General features: G+C 36.5%; 1 pseudogene; it reads right to left on the bottom strand.

Moving 5' to 3' along the window:
- Positions 1-343: 343 nt before the first annotated feature.
- The window catches only part of LOC130706171 (40S ribosomal protein SA-like), a 92223-nt pseudogene continuing 79112 nt past the window's right edge, over positions 344-13454 (bottom strand).

Consider the following 13454-nt stretch of genomic DNA (forward strand, 5'->3'; position numbering starts at 1 on the left):
GGAGACAGGTGAGCCAAAACCTAACTACCAAGCAAAGCAAGCGAAATACACACGATTATTCCAAGTATTCATAAACGCTCTAAAATTCTGAACTCAAAAGTTGAGTCAGATTTCTTTCTCATCTGGATGACTTAACAACTAAAAAGCAATCACTAGTAAGTGGCCCAATAAACAGGGAGTTCTGGGAAGAATGATTTCTGTAGCAAATCATTTAGACTACCAATAATTGCTAGAGGGGTCGTATGGTTTTTGTGGGGTTTTTTTGTAATAAACTGTTTATTTTCCGTCAATCCTTATCTCCATTTTCTGTTAAAGAGTCTACAGAAGAACAGCTTAAGACTCCTCAGTGGAAGTTCTTACCCATCAGAGCTGCAGACCAGGCTTCAGTAGGAAATTGCTGCACAGACGCACAGGGGACCAGCACGCCTTCAGGCCCGTCTGCAACCTCGGGCTGGAGAGCAGTAAACTTGAAAGCTGGAGCAGTCCGTCTAGCCTGAAATTCCTCCTTGCGCGCAGCCTTTCAGCAGCGGTCTACTCTTCCTTTTCCATCTCCTCTGGTTTTCTGCGGAAGCAGAGATCAGGCTGACCTCCTGAGGGGGGGTCACGTGAGACGGTGCCACGGCGCATGCGTGGAAACTCCCAGGCCCACATCACAACAGGGGACCAACTGGGTGGGCTCCTTTTCTGTTGCACTGGTGGCAGTGACCACAGAGCACAGAGGTGAGTCTTTATTACACAGAATGGTGACAAGACGCCTCTGTGAGAGGCTGGTTGTCAGCTCCGGGATCAGTAACCACCAGAAGTCTCGGTTCTCGGAAAGCTGCCTGGATCTGGTTACTGAAGGTTCCGGGAGAGAAGCGGCCATCAGCAGGAGCAGCCCCCGTGGCAGCGGCAAACTTCAGCACAGCTCACTGACCAGTATTCCTGAAAGACATGGCCGTGACATCAGCTGGGTCTTCAGTGGCAACCACGGCACGAGCTGGCAGCAGAAGTTTCTCCAGGTTCTCCTCAGATTTATTCTGTAAATGCCATCACGTTTCCCTTTGTGGATGTACTGTTCCATTTGGAAGTCACGGTTGGTGCCACCTAAGCAAATCCCCACTGCAAGGAATTTAAGGACATTCTCCTCCTTCATTTGCAGGCCATCACGGGCTCCAGATATTATGAAAGTTTCCCTTTAAGTTATCACAGGAAACCAAGACACTGCCTGTAGAGACCCCTCTCTGGGTAGCGCAGAAAGGTGAGGCCATTTTTTTTAAGCACCAAAGAGTTACCAGCAGCAGGAGAGCCAGTTAAATGAAAACAGGAAAAAAAGTCCCTTGAATTTGAAACTTTGAAACAAAACATTCTCTCTCTCTCTCTCACAAACACACACACACATTAATCAGCAAATAAGAAAACAAAAGCAAATATAAGGAAAGTAAGTAACCTCATCTCACAAGAAATGCTATAAGAAATCTTGAGTTCATTGAATCAGTGACTAAGGAGAATATCTGATTCCAAAGAAAATACTTTTGAGTATTTTAGTATTATTCCTCCAAGATATTCGGTATATAGCACCATTTTTATTTTTCCTAATTTCTAGGCACTTTTAAAAATTTAAATCTACACATTATTTTAATTTAAAACATTCTATTTTCCTATTAAGATTAATATAGGTATTTTTAGAAATACTTTGTATTAATCTATAGTTTAACACTGTATTCTCATATCTTTTCCAAGAGTTCTTCAATTGGGTCACACACATGTCACTGGGGTGCACCTTGGAGACGCTCAGAATCACTTGAAGACTACAGGTTGAACGGTCAAATTTTCACTTAGTATAGGTGTAAGTCAGTAAAATTGAGAATGTAATTGTTAATAGTATATCATTTATACTCACTGGCTGGTAAATCCTGACGCAATTCAAATTATGCAAATATTAGAAGACTGAATTGTCAAACTCTACACAGTTGGAGTAATTTTAACAATCACGAGCAGTTGCAGCAGCAACCTGTCTCTGGTGAAAACAACACCTGTCACCCCTCGCCCCCAATTCCCCTGTGTAAATATGAATCTATGTTCCCGTTGTGTTAGCTGGCAGAGAATATGAAAATTCTCTGGTGGTCTTTGATACATTTCAACTTAGAAAAGAGAGCATGTTGCCGCGGTAAAGAAGAGATGAAAAGAAATTAATTGTACCCCCTAGAGATACCCTATAATTTTTATAATCTATAAAAAGAAATTATGCCATATAGACAGCTATAGAAATCTTCACAGCTATATATTGAATTATCAGTATTTTATAATTTTAATATTCTGGCAACAAGGCCAACTGCAAATTATATCCTGATTGTTTTAATTGGCATCATACTGTCATAAAGAGTATAAACGAAATGGAGAAATTACTTTCTAGTCAATTGTAAACAATTTTGTAATTCATTATCATTCAAAACAAAAAGACCCAGGGAAACCCAGGAAATACTAGTGAGAATGGATAGAGGCTAATGGAAGAGAAATAAACATACAAATGTTAAAGAAAAAAAAATCAACTCTAAGACAAAAATAAACCAGTTATTAGGAGCAAGGTATGGTGGAATCAGTTTAACTAAAGCAATGGATAAAATTGAGGCAAGTAGTGAGACAGCAGGAACATACCCAATAAATCCAGTAATCAAGAAGACATTGAAATGAGGCAACAGTGCCTTGGCAGAAAGGCTTACCTTTAAAGGGCATGACCAGCTCAGAATCATGTTTGAAGTGGAGGAACTAACACACTGGTGGGATATTGTGGGTTAAATCATATCTCCCTATATTCTGTAGAGCTATCTATTTAAAACTAGGCATGACATAAACAATTTGAGAAAAAAATAATTACAAAGTAAAAATATATATATGAAAAACAAAGTATAATAACTGCTTATGGTTTATTGGTATCTTAGGGAATTTAGACAAGCACAGATAAAAATGCTTCAATTCTGTCAATATTATGACATAGTATGAGTGTGTTTCATGTTTGGTAATTGCAATCATTGTTGCTTTTGTTGTGGTCATCCATGTACAATGCTTGGTGTCAGTCTATTTATCTCTTGTAAAAATACAGTGTGTGTGTTAAAAAAAAAAGACACTTAAGAGATAAATCAATATAAAAAAAATGCTTCAATTCTAAATTTGCAAATGTGCTGATGATTATTTCATTGAATTTAATTAATGCATTGTCATTAAACCAAAAGCAAATCTAAGTATATCATTTATGATTCTACCTCCTTGAGAACTGGGATAGAGTTCATATTTAAATCTCATGCAGAATATCAGCCCTTGGCTACAAAGTTAACCCCCAAATCACCTACTATTTGCATCGCAGTTTGACTATGCATTTACTGTTTGTTCCATACGCTTTAACATTTGTGAAAAAATGTTAATTTTTTTTAAAAAAGAAGTCAATTCCCACTGTTGATGACTGAAACAAGGGAAAAGTTAAGGCATCTAAGAAAGTGATAATCTTTAGGCAGAAAACATTTTTTGGTTAAAATAAAACAATGAAATTTTAAATTCTGCAGTGGCTCCAGTTAATATCCTAAATGGACTTGTCATTCTTTCTGATTTGTACAGAGACAAATAAGAAAGCTTGTGAAATATCAAACGCTTCTGTCAATACTCTTTGGTAAAAACTATGTTATACGTGGTATCTTTTTTTTTTTCAACATCTTTATTGGAGTATATTTGCTTTACAATGTTGTGTTAGTTTCTGCTGTATAGCTGTATAACAAAGTGAATCAGCTATATGTATACATATATCCCCAAATCCCCTCCCTCTTGCATCTCCCACCCACCCTCTCTGTCCCACCCCTCTAGGTGGTCACAAAGCACAGAGCTGATCTCCCTGTGCTATGTGGCTGCTTCCCACTAGCTATTTTACATTTGGTAGTGTATATATGTCCATGCCGCTCTCTCACTTCGTCCCAGCTTATCCTTCCCCCTCCCCATGTCCTCAAGTCCATTCTCTATGTCTGCGTCTTTATTCTTGTACTGCCCCTAAGTTCTTCAGAACCATTTTTTCTTTTTTTTTTAGATTCCATATATATGTGTTAGCATACGGTATTTATTTTTCTCTTCCTGAATTACTTCACTCTGTATGACTGACTCTATGTCCATCCACCTCACTACAAATAACTCAATTTCGTTTCTTTTTATGGCTGAGTAATATTCCACTGTATATATGTACCACATCTTCTTTATCCATTCATCTGTTGATGGACACTTAGGTTGCTTCCATGTCCTGGCTATTGTAAATAGTGCTGCAATGAACATTGTGGTACATGACTCTTTTTGAATTATGGTTTTCTCTGGGTATATACCAAATAGTGGGATTGCTGGGTCATATGGTAGTTCTATTTTTAGTTTTTTAAGGAACCTCCATAGTGTTCTCCATAGAGGCTGTATCAATTTACATTCCCACCAACAGTGCAAGAGGATTCCCTTTTCTCCACACCCTCTCCAGCATTTATTGTTTGTAGACTTTTTGATGATGGCCATTCTGACTAGTGTGAGGTGATACCTCATTGTAGTTTTGATTTACATTTCTCTAATGATTTGATGTTGAGCAACCTTTCACGTGTTTGTTGGCAATCTGTATATCTTCTTTAGAGAAATGTCTATTTAGGTCTTCTGCCCATTTTTGGATTGGGTTGTTTGTTGTTTTGATATTGAGCTGCATGAGCTGCTTGTATATTTTGGAGATTAAGCCACTGTCAGTTTCTTCATTTGCAAATATTTTCTACCATTCTGAGGGTTGTCTTTTCATCTTGTTTATGGTTTCCTTTGCTGTGCAAAAGCTTTTAAGTTTCATTAGGTCCCATTTGTTTATTTGTGTTCTTATTTCCATTTCTCTAGGAGGTGGGTCAAAAAGGATCTTGCTGTGATTCATGTCAGAGAGTGTTCTACCTATGTTTTCCTCTAAGAGTTTTGTAGTGTCTGGCCTTACATTTAGGTCTCTAATCCATTTTGAGTTTATTTTTGTGTATGGTGTTAGGGAGTGTTCTAATTTCATTCTTTTAAATGTAGCTGTCCAGTTTTCCCAGTACCACTTATTGAAGAGGCTGTCTTTTCTCCACTGTATATTCTTGCCTCCTTTATCAAAGATAAGGTGACCATATGTGCGTGGGTTTTTCTCTGGGCTTTCTATCCTGTTCCATTGATCTATATTTCTATTTTTGTTCCAGTAGCATACTGTCTTGATTACTGTAGCTTTGTAGTATAGTCTGAAGTCCGGGAGCCTGATTCCTCCACCTCCGTTCTTCTTTCTCAAGATTGCTTTGGCTATTCGGGGTCTTTTGTGTTTCCATACAAATTGTGAAATTTTTGGTTCTAGTTCTGTAAAAATGCCATTGGTAGTTTGATAGGCATTGCATTGAATCTGTAGATTGTTTTGGGTAGTATAGTCATTTTCACAATGTTGATTCTTCCAATCCAAGAACATGGTCTATCTCTCCGTTTGTATCATCTTTTATTTCTTTCATCAGTGTCCTACAGTTGTCTGCATACAGGTCTTTTGTCTCCTTAAGTAGGTTTATTCCTAGCTATTTTATTCTCTTTGTTTCAGTGGTGAATGGGAGTGTTTCCTTAATTTCTCTTTCCGATTTTTCATCATTAGTGTATAGGAATGCAAGAGATTTCTGTGCATTAATTTTGTATCCTGCTACTTCACCAAATTCATTGATTAGCTCTAGTAGTTTTCTGGTGGCATCTTTAGGATTCTCTATGTATAGTGTCATGTCATCTGCAAACAGTGACAGTTTTACTTCTTCTTTTCTGATTTGGATTCCTTTTATTTCTTTTTATTCTCTGATTGCTGTCGCTAAAACTTCCAAAACTATGTTGAATAATAGTGGTAAGAGTGGGCAACCTTGTCTTGTTCCTGATCTTAGTGGAAATGGTTTCAGTTTTTCACGATTGAGAACGATGTTGGCTGTCAGTTTGTCATATATGACCTTTATTATGTTGAAGTAAGTTCCCTCTATGCCTACTTTCTGGAGGGTTTTTATCATAAATGGGTGTTGAATTTTTCAGAGCTTTTTCTGCGTCTATTGAGATTATCATATGGTTTTTGTTCTTCAGTTTGTTAATATGGTGTATCACATTGATTGATTTGCGTATATTGAAGAATCCTTGCATTCCTGGCATAGACCCCAGTTGATCATGGTATATGATCCTTTTAATGTGCTGTTGGATCCTGTTTGCTAGTATTTTGTTGAGGATTTTTGCATCTATGTTCATCAGTGATATTGGCCTGTAGTTTTCTTTTTTGTGACATCTTTGTCTGGTTTTGGTATCAGGGTGATGGTGGCCTTGTAGTATGAGTTTGGGAGTGTTCCTCCCTCTGCTATATTTTAGAAGAGTTTGAGGAGGATAGGTGTTAGCTCTTCTCTAAATGTTTGATAGAATTCACCTGTGAAGCCATCAGGTCCTGAGCTTTTGTTTGTTGGAAGACTTTTAATCACAGTTTCAATTTCAGTGCTTGTGACTGGTCTGTTTATATTTCCTATTTCTTCCTGGTTCAGTCTGGAAAGGTTGTGCTTTTCTAAGAATTTGTTCATTTCTTCCAGGTTGTCCATTTTACTGGCATATAGTTACTGGTAGTAATCTCTCATGATCCTTTGTATTTCTGCAGTGTCACTTATACATGGTATCTTGTGGATATGTCTTAAATCAACTGTATCAACCCTGTTATGCCAGTATTAGTTGTTGAGATTAAAGAATGTGCCTATATATTCAACTGAGATTATTCAGGCAGGACCTCCTATTTTTAGGACAATGGTCTATATGCTCGTCAAGACTGTGTAAAATTGTTTCTGAGAATCTTGTGTTCTGATTAGTGCTCTCCTCCCCCAAATTTGAGAAAAATTCAGGTATGATTTGCTGACTACCTTGAAAATTACATTTTGATGGCACAAGTGTGATATTCAATTCCATTTCTTTTCTAGAGTGTTTCCACAATAAAGGTGTCCTAGTGTTTCATTAACTCTCATAGGTGTCATTTCCATCACCCCATTTTGATTCTAAGATATGAGTTACTGAAGTAGTGTTTACCCCCACTTCTTCCACATGGTTTCCTATCTAATATGAATGATAACTGAAGTAGCTATGTCTACAACTTATCATTGATTTTTTTTTCCCAATGGATGAGCTTTGAGTTTTTCAAAAATGTTGTTTTCTGACTCTAAACTCAATGCTGCCTGCATAAAACTTAATTCACAGTACATCAGAAGAATGTTTCTTTTTTTATATCTGCAATTTTGTTTGCTTTACTTTAAAATAGCATAGTGTTTTATATGATTGCTATTTTCAATTTAATTAAAGAATAAGAAGTCATTAAAGGCTGAGTGTATTAAAATCTTCATGCACCATACCTTTAAATTATTTCTAGATTAGAAAAAGAATGTTTAATAGTTTATCTGCTAATGTCAAGAAAGCAAAGGGAAGTTATATATTTATTTTCCATCTATTCTGTGGCATTGATCTAGGTGCTTTACACGAATTACTTTTTTAACCCTCTCAATAAAGCTATAAGTTGGCATTATTTTCTTCATTTTGCCAAAGGTGACAAGGCTAAGTAGCTATTATATGGAAAATTTCAAATTCAAAGCAGAATTTGAATTGATGTTTCCCTGCCCACAAAGCCTGTAATTTTTCTAGTATGCTATAATGGTTTCCATACAACCATTTCACTTTTACTTACTATAAGGAAATTCAGTCTGCAGTACATATGAACTTATCCATCTAAACACACTGTCACATGACTTTTTAGATCTGAAATTGTGGCTCGTATGGTATTGAGAACAAAGACTTAAAAAACAACTCTCTGAATTCCTACACCCAGGATATTTAAGACTTGTAAAAGAAAATGCCTATTAAGCCTGTTTCACAGGTGAAAACACTTGCATAAACCAAGCATCGGTTTACTCCAGAACTATTCCTTAACAAGGAATGCTTAAGTGAGAGTAACACTAATAATACTAACATTATTACTGCTAATATATTATTTTAGTATACATATTATACTGATAATATTAACAGCACTCATCTTATTAGTATTAGTACACTAATATTAATAACAAGTAGATTGAAATTATTACAAACAGATTCTTGAATTATCTTGAACTCTAGCTACAGGGGTAGTAAGAAATTCTGACAGTTACCAGGCTGGCACTGGGGACTTCAACAGGAAGCAACTCACAGTTTTTAATTCTGTAGTTTACAAAGGAAGATTTACCCTGAAGTAACCTTAGGTTTCACTTGGACAGGTCTTTTTAAGTCTTGGAGTGGCCCTAGCAATGTTTTTACATGGTAAAATGTGTTTGTACTTTCTCCAAAACTAAGATATTAAATTCAGTTAAGACAAAGGTTGCTTCCTATTCCAAGCCCCATCCCCACCCCAACCCCCATACAAATACCTATACTCACACTATAATAGAGGCTGTGGGCATGCTTGGTACCCAGCCAAGGCAAAGCTGTGCTGGTGACATAGTTGGTTTGGGTTTAGTGAACCAGGCTTGGACCAGAATATAGAATTCTGGCACATAGGACAACCATTTGCTTTCTATTCTTTCTCACCTTCCAAGCATGTTTGGTAAATTTAATCAAAATCACACTGGAAGATCAAGAAGAAGTAGAAATCAGACAGCATATACTTAAGTTTTCTAATCCGTTCTTCCAAGTAACAGTTTCCAAATTCTCTATATTTTATGGGAAGTAAAAGCAGGAACTTTTTTTGATGGGGAATGATATAAGTAGTTTTCATTTGTATTTTGAAAGATGAGATCAGAATAGGCAAAAAAGATTAGGTCAGTTGCAGCTTTTTGGAAAACAAACAAAATCTAAGAAAAAAACAGAAATATGTGTTTAGCTGAGACCTCCTAAAAATGATATATCATTAGTAGTAAAGATGTGATAGCTTATAAGAAAGATATTGATCATCTTGTGAAATAAATGAGCTTAAATTTTCACTTCGTTTATTACTGAAGTGATCATTTCTTTGACATTGGTTTAACTTTCATGCTCTACTGATACTTATAAAAGCTTTTATTTTTTTCTAGGGTATTTTAAAGGACCAAAACAGATTCTCATTTTCTCCCTAAAAGCAGTGATATTAGCAATAATTCTCTTTGAAAATGAACAGCCAAAAATATATGCAATTAATATGTATTTTAACAAAGATATTGACAAATGTACTTTTTAATGAAAATCTCATTACGTTAATGATGGTATTGTGCAATTCATTTTTTTAAGAAGTGATATACTGAGAACTTAACCTATTCTTAGCACAATGAAGTAACTTATCCTCTTTCAGTTTATCTTAGAAATAAATTCAAAGCTTAGATCTTATTTTATTTTCTAAAACCTCTTACCTATTCTTATTACAGCTACATGCTCAAGATTATACCATTTTTTGCATTAAACCTACAGGTTCCTGTAAGCATACTGAGTTTAGTATTAAAGTTAATCATTTTACCTTATACTTGAATTGTGTTTAATAGTTACTGAAGTATTTTGACATATTATTTCTCTTGATGTTATGAATACGTCAGGAGTTAGCTCAGTTTCTTATAATATTATCCTAAAATGACAAAATCATGATTCTGAGTTATTTTCCAGTCAATATTACCATGTTCCACAATTCCAAATAATGCCTAAAATACTCATAGATTTGCTCACACATTACAGAAAAAGAGTAATATAGAATTTAGGTGAATTGTAATAAATCTAATATTGAATTTTTTTAAATAGGAATTTATTGTTTTATTCCAAAAACAAAAGAGGAGTTCTTACATATGGACAGCATTGTTATGGACATGTAGGGATATATGATTTATATGTATATTTTATATATGTATATATTTTTTCATAGCTAAATAGAACCAATGTGCATCATCAAAAGAATATCGTGTTCTGTTTCACTAAATAGAAAAAAATAAAGAAGGGGGAAAAAAAACATTAAAACATTGCCTGCAGGTGTCTTCGTTACCTAAAAGTTCCAAAAGTCATCTGAACAGATTACTTCCCAGATACATGAAGAACTTCTTAATTAAAATTGTATTGATGTATTGTATCTGCAGAGATAATTAAATACAACACTAGTTTTTGCATGCAAAAACATATTTGTCTTGCCAAGAAAGTAACTGAGAAATAGAGTTGAGTGAGTGACTCAGCCTTGATGCAGAAACTTTTATCAGAAGAGTTTCAATCAGTTATGGAAACTCTGAGGACTGCCCACAAACATATGAGTTGATCCAGCTTCTTTTTGCATTTTAACTGAACATGCAAAAAGATGGCATAGTAAAACAAATGTGTATTTCTCCCCATGAGTTCACTCTACAAGAAAAGATAAGCCAAATTGGATTATGAAGTCAATTAAGAGTTGATGCTTTATTCACTTGGTATTATTCATCTGCTTCATCGTGATATTTACTCTGCTTTAAACAATCACTGTACTACTCAATTATACTTTTCCATTTCTAAATACAAATTATTGTCATATGGATGCATCCCAATGATAATTATTGCTCTGAAGGAGTCAGTTCTACTGAAAAGATCTGCTGCACATTCATCATATAGCTATGGTGATAACACTGTAGTTACTGGAGCTCACAATTGTGAGATTTCAATAGAAAACAGCAGAAAGGAAATCCAGGGGAACCCATCAGCCTTCTTAAATGTATTTAACAGACTTACACCAAGAATGGGTTTATTGCTATGCAATATATAATATCTTTTTTTTTTTTTTTTTTTTTTTTTTTTTTTAAGGATTTTCTTTTATTTATTTATTTATTTATTTGTTTATTATTTTTGTCTGTATTGGGTCTTCGGTTCGTGCGAGGGCTTTCTCCAGTTGCGGCAAGCGGGGGCCACTCTTCATCGCGGTGCGGGGACCGCTCTTCATCGCGGTGCGCGGGCCTTTCTCCATCGCGGCCCCTCCCGTTGCGGGGCACAGGCTCCAGACGCGCAGGCTCAGCAGCCGTGGCTCACGGGCCCAATTGCTCCGCGGCATGTGGGATCCTCCCAGACCAGGGCCCGAACCCGCGTCCCCTGCACTAGCAGGCAGATTCTCAACCACTGCGCCACCAGGGAAGCCCCTATAATATCTTTTAAATCCTTGTAACCATACAAGAATTTAGAAAAAAATGATTTTGTTAGAAGAGCACAAAGAGATTGACCCAGATTTTCAAAAGCTCTACTATACCAGCACTACTATATGACTCCAGATGAAGTTAAACAAGGCTACCCAAGAGCAAATATGATCCCACCGGCATCTTAGGTGAAAAGAAAAAAAACCTCAAAAGTTAAAATATCTACACAGGCCCTAAGCACTTCAGATAGTAGTTGAGCTCTTTGAGGACAGAGTTCAAAAGGATTATCAAGGAGTAGAGAAGATAGCCTTCAGTAAGTGAGCAAATACTTGCTTCCAAGAGTTCATAGGTTCAACACCTGTGCCACGTCCCAGTGGAAAAGTTTTTTTAAAGTTATTTAAAAACTTTTTATTTTTATTATTATTATTAAAACTTCCACTATTAGAGGAAGATGATTTTCAGTATGGCAGAGTAAGAACCTCCGAAATCTGCTCTTCCATAGAAGCAATAAGAACACTGATAAAAATTGTCAAAATTAACTTTTTCAAAACTCCAAAACTTAACCAAAGGCTTCCAAAAATCCAAGGAGTATTTATTCAAGAAAACTAGCTAAATCTCAGTAAACAGCAAAAGCCTTATGTCTTGGGACTTGCATTATCCCCATCCCTCTCTGCCCAGCTCCACAATAACCTTCAAAACCAGCAGCCTTGCACCCATGGTAACAATGAAAACAAGCTGCCTAGAGGTGATAAACTGAGTTTGAAATTCTTTAGAAAGCCCATTCTCACATATTTGACCTGTTTGGTAGATTCCTGCAAAAGCTCCATTAGCAGGGCTTCTCACTATTTGACCTGAGTCAGAGTGTATTCAGTGGGATAAGCCTTAACTCTAGCACATTTATTGAAAACAATTGCTTAACATCTCGACTGCCTGAGTCAGTGATAACAGTTGGGGCAAAAAAGAGGCTGCCCTAAAAAAGGAAGATCTGGAGAATAAGATCTCATAGTTGGCATTGTAAAACTCCAGTGTATTATTGTGACGCCAGAAAGCTTCAGGCATGTACAGGGTTTTGTGCATTCCCAAGAAGACCTAGGAAGGCTCTAATCTCTCACCTGTGGCTGAACTTGAAGCCCTGAGCAAGCAGGAATTGAAGGCTAAGGTACAATTTTGAAGTGCTTGAATGTTGAAGGCATGCTTCAACACACACACAGAGCCCCCATTGAAATGAGTGGGAGTATTATTACTTCTAGGATATAATAGTTTAAGAAAAGTCAATCATTTTCTAACCAGCAGGCTAAACAAGCCATGACTTCAGTGACTGCACACGGCAGAGAATATAAACTTTGCAGAATTATTACAAGACAGTTACTAAACAAACAGAGAAAAAACAACAATAAATAGCAGGAACAACATCCCTGGAGAAGGTGGGGAATTTGGTTTCCACAATTGTCATATTATAAAATGTCCAGTTTCCAACTAAATATTATAAGACATACAAAGAAATAGGAAAGTATGACTCATACACAGGAAATAATGCAGTCAACAGATACTCCCTGAGGAAGCTCAGATGTTAGACTTAATAAACAATGACTTTAAATCAGCTCCTGTAAATATGTTGAAAGAATTAAAAAAAACAAAACAAAAAACCTGTGTCTAAAGAATTAAAGTCTGAGGATAATGTCTCACTAAATAGAAAATATCAATAAAAAGAAATTATAAAAGAAGTAAATAGAAATTCTGAAGTCAAGAAGTAAAATAACTGAAATTAAAAATTTACTAGAAAGACTCAACAGCAAATTTAAGTAGGCAGAAGAAAAAACTTGTGAACTTGAAGATAAGTCAATTGAGTACACCTTGTCTGAAATACGGATACAAAAAAGAATGATTAAATAGAAGAGAGGACTTCCCTGGTGGTGCAGTGGTTAGGAATCCACCTGCTGATGCAGGGGACATGGGTTCAATTCCTGGTCCAGGAGGATCCCACATGCTGCGGAGCAACTAAGTCCATGCGCCACAGCTACTGAGCCTGCGCTCTAGAGCCTGTGAGCCACAACTACTGAGCCCGGGGGCGACAGCTACTGAAGCCCGCGCGCCTGGAGCCCATGCTCTGCAACAGGAGAAGCCACCACAGTGGGAGGCCTGCACACCACAGTGAAGAGTGGCTCCCGCTCGCCACAGCTAGAGGGAGCCAGCATGCAGTGACGGAGACCCAACGCAGCCAAAATAAAAAAAAATAATTAAATAAATAAATTTTAAAAAAAAAAAAAGACGAGAACCTTAGAAATGTGTGAAACAGCACCAAGCATACTAAAATCTGCATAATGAGAGTCCCAGAAGAAAAGGGAAAAG

The sequence above is a fragment of the Balaenoptera acutorostrata genome, chromosome 21 (genome assembly GCF_949987535.1).
Source record: "Balaenoptera acutorostrata chromosome 21, mBalAcu1.1, whole genome shotgun sequence".
NCBI classification, from domain to species: domain Eukaryota; kingdom Metazoa; phylum Chordata; class Mammalia; order Artiodactyla; family Balaenopteridae; genus Balaenoptera; species Balaenoptera acutorostrata.